The 12,718-nt window shown below is 35.9% G+C and overlaps 1 long non-coding RNA gene across 1 annotated transcript; it reads right to left on the bottom strand.

Annotated features, from left to right (window-relative positions):
• Positions 1-320: 320 nt before the first annotated feature.
• LOC113355120 lies at positions 321-5,867 on the bottom strand. The gene is made up of 6 exons (XR_003362130.1): positions 5,616-5,867; positions 5,202-5,423; positions 4,571-4,837; positions 3,754-3,868; positions 1,859-1,932; positions 321-1,549 (listed from the first exon to the last, which is right to left on the bottom strand). It is a non-coding gene; the product is annotated as an uncharacterized LOC113355120 (long non-coding RNA).
• Positions 5,868-12,718: the final 6,851 nt, after the last annotated feature.

Raw genomic sequence — 12,718 nt, 5'->3', positions numbered from 1 at the left:
CCGTAGCACAGGAAAGTTATGCAATTCAAAATTCACCCCATATAAGATAGTAGTAACTACCATCTCATAGGAAACCATTACAGGAGGAGACGGATGGAAATGAAAGGTGAAATCTTTTGTTGGGAATCATATTAGAGAATCATTAAATACCCACACTTTAAATTGAAAATTCTCCAAAAACTCTCAAGAACCACTATGCAACTCAGGCTCATCTTGCAGTCTCTAAAAAAAAAACCTCAGACCAAGATTACACACAAGACCCAGCTGAATAGCTACAGGAAGAAAAGAATTTTTCAGAAATTATATGAAATAGGGGAAAACATCAAGGAGGCTGATTAGACACAAAGAACCATCACCATGCCCACCAGAGAAACAAGGTGATACTACTGAATAGCTACATGAAGAAGAAAAACTATTGTAGAGGTTTTCTGCAAGGTTCACATTTGATTTCATAATAGCATCCGTTGAAAATTACTGCACTAACAATCATCACTTATACACAGACGGTAATACAAACCCCAAATAAGAGAATTCAAATGCTAATGCAACAACTAGCACTCATGAAGATAGTAAGCAAAAGATAAAATTCACACAGAACAAATAATTAGATGTGCTTGTACACACCTAAGCCTGCAATTATGTATTGAAAAGAAAAATTGGATCGACCAAACTGGTTATGAATTTCCTTGAAGCTCTTGTCCTGTATATCATAAGAAAAAACTTTATCTTGGATTAGTAATACCATCTTCGACGAATTGCTTTCTACTTCCTATACCAGCAATACATCAAAGTCAGGGGGCCGTGGATACAAAATTATCAATTCTTGGGGAGAAACATGATATTTTACATTCCATCCCATGTAGTCGGTCTCCAATTCCGAAACTTCAAAACTAGAAAGTGAAGCAGGACTGACAATTAGATGCAAGTGACCCCTACACTCCCCGAAGAATCTAACCATCATTTTATCCTCTACATTAGGAACAAAACGGTAGTCTGGCATTTTCATTCTTAATTCTTGATCAACATTGAAATAAAAAGAATTCCCTTCTATCGATGGGTCAATCCAGTGCAACCAACCTTTCCAAAATACTCCACTTTTATAGAGGAAGCTACGACGAGGTGCAGAAAAAACATCTCCAGAAAGCTTCCAAGTAGCAGTGTCAGATGAGTATATCTCCAATTGGTGTCAGCATCTTGTGGTTGTTTCGTAAACCAAATGCAAACAACTTCGTAGTGGGGTGAATTACGTGAATTGTAAGCCAAGCTACACTAGAAAAGGCATCAAAACCCTTTTCTTTTCCCTGAGATCCACTCACAACAAACCGAAATTGTTTAGTAAATGGATTGCAAACGTAATAGGTGCGCACCAAGAGATTGTTTAGTACGTCCACTTGCTCATGGTCACTGTCATGTACACCATGCACACCATATTTATGGTATATCACCCAGCTCCAGCCGATGGATATCACAAATTCACAATGTAAAACAGCCGCCATTGGTTGCTCTTGACCATGAGCCTACCGATACTTTTGTTAGTGCACCTATAAACCTTCGATAAAATACAATACAAAAAAATGAATCTATCATTTTTCATATTTAACCTTCGATAAAAAGCCTACTAACATATAATTGTGGATTCCAGTGTCTAGTAAATAAATGTGAACTATACTCAGAATCGTTTTTTTTCTTATACAAATAAGTCACCCACCTTGCCATTGAGACCAAGCAAATATGTGGTTAGTACCCTCTATTGGCAACCTTGTTATTAAAATTAGCTAAGTCTAAAGAGAATGAAAATAGAAAAATGTTAAAGCTTAGACAATTAATATGGGCTAAACATGGGACAATGAATCCAAACCTTTGATCATTCTCCTCTCCACCCTGCCGCCAATCTCAGTCATTCCCCTTTGTCCCAAAATTAGACCAGTCCTACTATCCCGGTTGTTCCAAAAAAAAAAATGTAAGCACAACACAATAGACAGTGAACAACGATATAACATGATCTTAATTTATGTGGAGGTCCAATATTAGTCTAAGATTGTTATATGAGGTGAATTAATGATCGATGGGACCACTGTTTTCTTCTTTTTAGGGGCCGTCTATTGTACTTGAAGTGGATTATTTATTTCTCTAATCTCCTCACCAACTAAAGTGAGTACAACTGCATGCATGTGGTAGCTCGAAGGGCATCACATCATTCCTTGGGCGGTCCATTATCTTTTTCTCCAACAGTTGATGAAGGTGTTACTAAGATTCAAAAAGACTTATATTAAATGGAATCAGTGCACAACACTTATCCGCTACCACACATACAACACAAAACAATTTACGATTAATAATGAGAAAATTCTAGTGTTGCGATGAGGCAGAAATCTGCCTTGTTGTCCTAACAATGTTTACTGATTAATAATGAGAAAATTCTAGTTTTGTATCCTATTCAGACTTCCAATTCTATGAAATTTACTTGACTATGATTTTTACAACCAAGACAAGTTACGAAACTATGCATTGCATTCTCAGATTGCAATGAAATCAGATACCAACAAAAAGCACATTAAGAGATCAACAGAGGTTAGCTAAAAGAACCATTATTGCACAAGAACCATGCAAAGCTAGCTACAGATTATCATCACTCATGCCAGTGAGAGAATGTTGTAATCAAGAACATGTGTGAAGTATGAGACTAACAACAAATAGTGTAGAATAGTTGAAAGGAATATCAGTCTAGGACGGAATTAAGGGACTAACATATTCGATGAACATGTACTGTATGCATAACGATTTGGGAGTTTACAGGTAAAAATGGCTGGATATAAGACACAATTCCAACTCTGCCTTCGTATTATTTACCTCTTATAATTTCCTCACATTATTTACATGCATGAAACCAATTCTGCATTTACTCCTATAAGTGCTGCTAATGCTAACCATGCTCACTGGATCTCTCCTAATCCAGGCTTTATAGAGAAACATGATGTTCATACTTGCTGAGGAACCTAAATCATACATATCAAATTCTAATACCTAAAGCGTTTACATCCATAAACAGCTGCAGACTGTAGGCCTACCAGCCTATGAAATGTAAGCTACAAAATCATCCATATAAACCTTATTCACAATATAGCTCACGCTATGTGGGATCTTTGGAAACTGACATGCCAACAACCAGTCTCCTAATCCAAACTCTGCTACCCAACATCTTAAATTTCCCCACATCATCTGGATGAAACCCATGCTAACCAAGCTCACTGGACCAAGAATCCAGGCTTTATAAAAACATGACTAGCAAATGGTAACATGATAATCATCAAGAGTTGCGCATGCTTCAAAAAAAAATCAAGAGTTGCGCTGAAACAAGAAATATCCCCACAAATAAACATTTGGCAAGAAACACAGGTACGACGTCTACCTAATCTATCTTTCAGTTGTTAATTGATTGCTTCAAAATAATTCTAATAAAAATTAAAACACTCTCATCCTTTATTTACGGAATATTGTCGATTTTACTAGTTCCTTATAATTGATAGACTACATTAAAATACACAATGATACTCCAGAAAATACATGCTTAAATTGGAAGCTAATCATCATCTATGCTTTGTTTGGCTGGCTGAGGCAAGACATTCATTTGGTATCAAATACAGTACCAAGTCAAATTTTCATTTCAAATGTACATCTTATCTTGTCTTATGGTTTACCATCAACCAGATTCAAAATCTGATTCATAGACGGTCATATGGATATAAAACTCACCATTGGTCACGAAATTTCTTCCTAGCCTTTTTGTTTTCCTCGCAGTCAAATTCCTATCTCTTCTAAATGTCCTTTTAAGCACTTTTGTCCATGCTTTGGCCTCGATTCAAGGTACCTGTAATTGACAAATACGAAAATCAAAACAAGTCTTAAAACCACACTAATTATTTTTTCTGCACTAAGCTTCTAACATTAAAGCTTCTCCTACAGTTGAGGAAGGTTTTACTAAGATTCAGAGAGTCTCCAGACATATAAGGTGTTTCTACTACAAACTATATCGAGTACATCTAATGTGGTAAAAATTCAAAAGAAAAGAAGAAGAAACAAGTAAACTAAACCTTAGTGGTTGGACATTGAAGGAAATAAAAACGATGGTTCAGGGGATAAAAATAGTGTTCTTCAAACAAATCAACTTGTCTAATTGGTTTAATGTTCAATGTGTGGAACCATATAAAAGCATGTTTGCAAAGTTGTGTGAATGAGTGTATTATTCTCGTATTCATACTTGCACTGTTTTTCCATTATTTGAATAAGTGTCTATAGTCTATGGACTGTCAAGGCTTAGCACTGCAAATGTAACAAAATGATCTATAAAAATGGATGTGTGCATGTAAGAGTCTTTTTTATCAGCGGACTGGGGAACCAGAGAAATGAAGGAACACGGTACCTCATAAATGGAAATTATACAAATATTGATATCATTTTGAAGAAAAAGTGATAGGCACCTTTAGCTTAGGTCAAGAGCACAAGGAAAAGAAAATGCTTCACTGTAGACGTTCACCATAAGATAGGCAAAACAAAAAACAGAAGTTTTTACCTTTTCTTATGCCTTGTTTATTCATTACACAGTTTGGAAAATTCAAGCTGGATTAGCTCAATTTTTGCATCTCCTCTTTCAATATTGCCTTTTTTCTCTCGTTGAGTCACCGGCTTGTACAGGAGAATAGCGAGTGACTTAGTTGATCGATATACATTCTCAAACAAATCTATGTAAATAGTACTGTCTCGATAACATCTACTATGAATCTCATGGTCGTTCTTGACAGCAACACTAGAGTAATATGTACATTTTTATGGTCATTTCCTGTGGGAAAGTTGTGCACAAAAACATCATTAGACGAAGCAAGATAAGTACTAGTAGTGATTTCGTGCCAATGTTAACAGAGGGTGATTCTTTGAGAATATTCATGCACTCTTTATTTCAAGTTAAGCACCCAAGTGTCAAAATTTACGTGGTCTAGTAAACATGGAACTTCAAATTCAATGATTTGGAAAAAATGTAAGACCTAAAACAAATGACTGAAATATGAAAGTCCTGAGTTGAAAGATCTCAGAGCCAGGATTCGAGAAATGGGTGGGCAAGTTATAACGCATGTTTGAGGGGGTGCAAAAGGGTTAAAATGACTAAAAATTGGATAAAATAGCTCAAATTAGGATTGAGAGCTCACATTTGAGGGGCTGAAAGTGCAATTGCACACCCACCTCTCAATTTGGCTTCGCCCCTGTCAAATATATGGAACTTCAAATTCAATGATTCGGCAAAAAATGTCATATTGATTCACGAAATTGGATTCTTCTTAGTTCTTAGCCTTTTTGTTTTGCCTCATCAAATTCCTTGCCCATGTTTTTTAAGTACTTTTGCCCATGTTTTGGCCTCGATTCAAGGTACTCTGCAATTGACAAATATGAAATTATCTTAATTAAGACAACAATAATATTTTGTTGTGCTCTAAGCTTCTAAGGCAAGATCACAAAAGCTTTCTCCTACAGTTGAGGAAGATGCTATTAAGATTCAGAGAGTCTATGGAATCCTCTATCTACTAATCATATTGAGTTGAAGATATTCAGTAATTAAATCTTACATCAACAGAGAATGAGAGGTTGCATTTCCTAAGTAAAGCAAAGCACTGATTCTGTGATCCGTGGATGGTTGCATCGAGTGGTAAAGCCTTGAAGGGTTTCTACCCCAACGGAGACGAAGAGAAGCAAGGTATTATAAATCTTTGTGCGATCGTGTGTTTGTTGATGTTGGTGATCATCAGAATCCATGATGATCTGATCTGAGGTTGTTTTGTTTAGAGGCGGCGTGAACAAGAAGCGCTGAAGATGAGGGAGAGAAAAAGAACTAAGTGAGTGATTGAATCAAATGTAACCTTGAAAGTACCCTTCCAGGTCGTAGGATCCCAGAGTTCCCCAAAACCACGTGACCCCCTGCTGTATTATTATTACACTTGGTTTACATCACTAGTACACAATATGTGAATCGGATGCAAGTGTTTATTTTCACTTCATTTTAGGCCAGGTTTTCTAGTATCAACATGGTCAAGGAAAATAAACTTATGGAGTTTCTATAATTTGATGGGTACAATATTGGGTTTATGATGCACGTTTTAATTCCGGAAAATCAGTTTCATCGCTTAATTTGGTTTTAACATTAGGAAATATATTAATTTCATGGATTGCTCCGGTACTGCATAATGCATTTGTTGCACTTTTGGGAGCTCAGAATGAAAATTTAGTGAATGAATGCATGGGTCATTACCAATTTAGATACTTTAGAGAGATCACAAAATTGTGGCATATGTCACTTCCCGTTATCTACAAAGGGTAACAATACAAATCGTCAAGTGGAGGGAATAGAGTTTCGTGTGTAAAAATTGCAATAACTTTTATTTCATCCTTTTATCGGTGTTTTCGGATTTTGGGTATGTTGGATAAATATTTTTGTTACTGATTCTCCAATAATACAACTAATATTATCCATCGATCCGTTACAACTCTTTGTAACACGGTTTTCACTTATGTATTACATCTCGTAATACCAACAACAAAACAAGAAAAGAATGATAGAAAAGAGATGATCAATCATAAACCTTAAACAGACTTACTTGGGTGTATTGAGGAGAGTAATCTCCTTTCTTAAGACATTTGATGCCCTGTATATAGTGTTGTTACAAGTTTAGCGACATACGTCTCCAACATTCAACAATACCTCGATATTTTTCGCAGCACTTCGATAACACAGAACAACGAGTGAGAATAGATGTAGCACAAAATTTTCTTTAACCCTTGAAGACACATGCAAACTCTTAATACAAATTGTCAAGTGGAGGGAATAGTTTCGTGTGTAAAAATTGCAATAACTTTTGTTTCATACTTTTACCGGTGAGCTAGTGTTTTCGGATTTTGGGTATGTTGGATAAATATTTTTGTTACTGATTCTCCAATAATACAACTAATATTATCCATCGATCCGTTACAACTCTTTGTAACACGGTTTTCACTTATGTATTACATCTCGTAATACCAACAACAAAACAAGAAAAGAATGATAGAAAAGAGATGATTAATCATAAACCTTAAACGGACTTACTTGGGTGTATTGAGGAGAGTAATCTCCTTGCTTAAGACATTTGATGCCCTGTATATAGTGTTGTTACAAGTTTAGCGACATATGTCTCCAACATTCAACAATACTTCGATATTTTTCGCAGCACTTCGATAACACCGAACAACGAATGAGAATAGATGTAGCACAAAATTTTCTTTAACCCTTGAAGACACATGCAAACTCTTAAATTTCTAGCTCTGATTATCATTACTAAAATCATCGTGTTTAGTGCCTGGAAATATTTCTGGTTACAAACATTGGCGCCGACTAAGGGGAATACGAGAAAAGGAATCGTGTTTTCCCATTGAGAAAAGTAGCATAAAAAACTTCAAAATCGTGTTTGTGGGAAAGCAGTTTGGACATCGTCAAAAATCATTGCTGCCGTCCAGTTTTTCGCAATTACTGTAGTCCAGCTGATCGCAGCTGCTTTAGACCAGATAATCGCAGTTACTGCAGTCCAGTTGATCGCAACTACTGCAGTCCAGATTCGATGTTCGAGGTTTCATGAATCCATGACCTTCGGAAGGCACTGGAACTGCATCATTACAAGATATCAAAATCGAGTTTATAAGATGTCAAAATCTCTACTGTGAAGTTCGCAGGGTTTTCTAGTTGCCCACATCTTTAGGCTCTTGCAAACCCTAGAGAAATCATCCAAAAAAGCATCACAAAAGGTTCCAGAAGAGTAGAAAAACCGTGGAGGAAAAGTTCAGAAGAAAAGACCACAGTGTCCAAAACTGTTGCAAAGAGTCAGAGAGAATAGATACGCACAAATTTCAAGACTAAAGATCACAGCCCCTAAAAGCGTTGCGAAAAGTTCCCATAATTATAAAGCGGTGACAAGGATCAGAGAAGTAAAGCTTTTCAGAAGAAACCGATCATGAAAAACAAGTGTATGTGCCGCTCCCCAAAAGGGAGGTTCTTAAAAAGGAGAAGATCTAGGTTGGTTTTATCTATTTTTTAAACGCGATGTAGGTTTTTCGGCAAAATGATCATTGATAAGTATGATTTTTATGACCTAATCCTTCACGATCTCTATGAGACAATTTCTGAAAAACGAGAACATAGTATATGTAAGCGAGTAAGAAGAAAAATATCTCGGTGATGGATGCATAAACAAGGTATACTTTCTCATAAGAGTTTCTTGGATATTTCAATCAATTGTTATTTATTTGTCAAGTTCAAGGATTTAACTAGTTTAAATTGATATGCAGGCTATTAAAAGTTTAGTATAACAAAAAGTGGTAGAACCACACCCTAGGGATTTATTCATCGATGGGGTACAATATCTTGCTATTGATTTTATTCACAATTCTTCTTGTAAGCTTGATTATTGCAATTATTTGGTATCATTTAGCACGAATTCTAGGGATGTCATTGGCTGGATAATTCATATGTTATACACATGTATTTGAATTGATAAGTTATCTATATCATCCGTGTACATCATTTTCTTATATTTGTGGTGCTAAGCATCGGCAGTTCATAGTTTCTGTTTTCTAAACTGGGAAATCTTATTTTGACTTTTATTAGTATGATGGTCTTAAAAAAATGTGGTCGATGCATAATACAAATACATAATTTGTCCACGAACATGCTTGTTGATTCCAAGATTGCCTTGATAATGTTCTAGACAATACAAGTACAACCCCCCACACACACACATAATAATCTCTAAGTAGCCTTTAAATACGTTAATATTTTATGTGCAACCCTCCATATTTTAGAATTTAGTCCCCCTTTTAAAGAAAGTTTGAGTGTTTAGTCCATACAATTTGTTAAAAATATTTTTAGCTCCCACTAATCTCAAAACCTGGCTTCGCTATTGGAACAGACAAGAACTGTAGACCCGTGGCATAACTAATGTGGCATACTATCATAATAGCAACATTCTTCGTGAATGGATGTGGGAATAAATCTCTTCATGTGCATCTTTCTTGCCCTCCCAGGCTCTCGTAATGGACAATTTTCATTTTTGTTACCCTGTTGGAATTTTGAATAAAAATATGAGTTAGATAGTTACTATGAACGGATGTGTATACTCACTTAAATCTTTTCAATATGTAATGTCTTATCTCATGGGATGCGACTCTCCACTAAGGGTTGTGACTCTTCATGAAAGGATTTCTCCAATAGTCACCTCTAAACCTATATAAACCCCACCCATTCTCCATTGCAAGGGTGTTTTTAGAGTCATAAAACTAGTACTAGAAATTTAAGAGTTTGCATGTGTCTTCACGGGTTAAAGAAGTGTTTGTGCTACATTTATTCGCATTCGATGTTCAGTGTTATCGAATTGTTGTGAAAAACATCGAGATATTGTTGAATGTTGGAGACATATTCCGCTAAACTTGTAACAACATCATATACAGGGCATCAAATATCTTAAGCAAGAAGATTACTCGCCTCAATACACCCAAGTAAATCTGTTTAATTTTTGTGATTGACCATATCTTTTCTATCATTCTTTTCTTGTTTTGTTGTTGGGATTACGACATGGAATACATAAGTGAAAACCGTGTTACAAATAGTTGTAACGGATCGATGGATAATATACGAGTTTTATTATTGGAGAATCAGTAACACAGATATTTATCCAACATATCCAAAATCCGAAAACACTAGTTCACCAGTAAAAGGATGAAACAAAATTTATTGCAATTTTTACACACGAAACTCTATTCCCTCCACTTGACAATTTGTATTGTTCCTCTTTATATATAACGGGCAGCTACATAGGCCACAATTTTGTGATCTCTCTAGTCCAGTAAGGGCATCTACATGCATATTAATTAAACAGAGACGTGCAAACATTATGGGTTTCCAGAGATGATACCTGATTGATTGAAGTTGTTGTTGTGGTGGATTCCCCGTAACATGCTTGGTGATGCCTTCCTCATTCCATTACTTATAAAAAATAACTCTTCAGCGTCTAGTACACCTGATAAATGACAACTCTTCCCTAGTAAGAGAACTAATCTGTGGTGAATAACGATGAGAAATGGGAAAGAAATGAAGAAACCCAGCAATATCCAATTTGCCAGGACATGTTTAGGAAGTAAAGAAAGAATTGTGTTGCCACATGCAATAAAATTATTTCTAACAATGAAACCAACTAAAATAAGCTTTTTTCTGTTTTCTGCCATCCTTTCTACAGTACCATAACCATCTCGAATTGTTCCCGACTTAAAAACAGAACAATGGAAACATCATTGAATGGCAAGCCTGATATTAATGGGAATAAAAAATTATTTTACACCCCTGGTTTTAAAAAAAAAATCATTTGGGGGCCCCAAATTTTAATAAGAGACCTCACACTACAGGACAAAAAAGGTCATGAAATAGTAATTGGTGGTTAGGCTAAGTTTTATGGGCTAGATATCTAGCTGCTAGATTGGACATTCAGTCAGCTTGGGCAACCTCCTAAGTCTTATGGGATAGATATCTAGCTGCTAGATTAGCAAGACACGTCATCCCTGAGCGCCGAACCATTCAACATTTCTTTGAGCGCCGAACCATTCGGAGTTTTGGTTACTTTTTGAGCGCCGCACCATTCAGCGTTTCAATCTCGCTGATAGTTCGACTGCGAGCAAATGCTAGGAGAGAGAAGTAGCCATAAAGAGTGTTAACTTTTTTCCCACACTTTTTTCATGATTTGCAACACTTTTTGGCCAATCTAGCCCATAGGACTTAGCCTTATCCCTTATCCCAAATTTTTTTAAATGGCTAAACTACTCTAATATCATTAGTAATAATTAGGTTTATTAAGTTGTTAAATAGTTTAGTTGGATTAAAATCATATTTAGGGATAAAATTTCGATAAAAGAAATTTTTTGTTTTTGTGTTGTGGAGAAGAAGAGGGTGACTTTTAGGGGGGGAAATTAGGGTTACTTGAAATGAGTGATTTTAGTGGAGGAAGTGATGTTGGTGAATGTTCTAACAACATACATGATTGTGTTGATGGTAAGATTGTCTCAACTAATCATATGGATTGGATGTTTGATGAAGAGATGTTAATAGAAGAAGCTTTGGTAAATGATGCAAATGAAGATCATATTGCTCAAAATGAAGGAACCAATCCTCCATATGAAAAACCCGGAGCTCAAAACAATCAGGTAAACTTCCTATACTCTTCAAATTGCATGAATGGTTCTCCAAGTGGTCGATTCATGAACCCCATGCAACTACTCAGAGTGAGCGTTGTTAGGTCAATAGTGTAATAAACCAACGACCCTAAAGGGTCGGCAATGATTTGACGAAATCTTTGACGACTCTATCCTGTAACTTTTGCAGGTTATGAAAAATCGTCAACCAAGTGTGACATACTTGACGACTCCAACTTAGAGTCATTGGGTGAATATGTTTAGATCCGAACGACTCTAAAACCTTGTACTCACTGAATAACTTACTCTTAGGGTCGTTAATCTGTCATTCCTATATAATGACGACCCTATCGAGCCACTTTATAGATTAATTAGAGTGGCCAACTTAATATGATTAGATACGAAAGACTCTAAAACCTTTTACTCACTGAAGAAGTTACTTTTAGGGTCGTTAATGTGTCATTCCTATATACTGGCGACCCTTTTGAGCCACTTCATATATTAGTGAGAGTCGTCAACTTAATATGTTTAGAACCAAACGACTCTTTCACATTTTTTTTATATTGTTGATTTCATAGAATCATTTCATTGAATAATAAAAGGAATACATCTTTCATAGGATTACTTTGAAGGAAATGAAACGCAATACATAACAGCGGTGCACTTATACACTTAATCATAAAGCATGTAATTACACATGTTTCCTTCCAAGATGAAGTAACAATCGTCGAACTCAAACTTTTTCCCACGAAGCACCTCGTAATGGGCATACACCTTCCTCAACTGAAAAAGCAAACATATTAAGTTAGTATCGATCAAAGATTTGGATAAGTTTTACCTCTTATAGCACCCAACATATTGGGTAAGGCTTCCCTCACGGCCTTCAATTCTCCTTTGAAAACTTCACATTCAAAGGATATATCCTTCAACCGATCCTTGAAAAGTTTCAAAGACCTTGATTTTCCATTTCCGTCTAACGCCACAAAAACGATGAATACACGGTTCCACCAAAAATCGGTAGTTTCATCGATTTCTTTTCCTTGATCTTGAAAGTGGTTTGTAATTGTCAACAAAGCTCTCGCAATGGCACAATTCTCTTCGGGAGTGTAGGGAGTAGTCATTTTGTATTCTCCTCTTTTTCATCTTGGTTGAGAATTGTGGTTTGTGTGAGTATGAGGTAAGATATGAGTCTCTATTTATAGAACTGAACGACCCAACTGACAATTTTTTGAATTTTTTACCGTTGGTCGACTCAACCAAATTTGGTTGATTTCAAATTATGAAATAAATGCAAATACCATCTTGAGTCGTTAGAGAATTACTTCAACACCTGAAAGACTCTAAAACTTTGTATAAATAGTCGTCAGGTTTGATATATAACCCCGAACGACTCTAGATGAAAACAATGCAGAAAGTTGTACATATGTTTCTGAAGAGTCGTTAGACAACCATGTAGAGTCGTCAACCATTC

The sequence above is a fragment of the Papaver somniferum genome, chromosome 3, assembly GCF_003573695.1.
Source record: "Papaver somniferum cultivar HN1 chromosome 3, ASM357369v1, whole genome shotgun sequence".
In the NCBI taxonomy this organism is placed as follows: Eukaryota; Viridiplantae; Streptophyta; class Magnoliopsida; order Ranunculales; family Papaveraceae; genus Papaver; species Papaver somniferum.
Note: the sequence above shows the minus strand (reverse complement) of the source record. Positions and strands in the feature narration are given on the sequence as shown.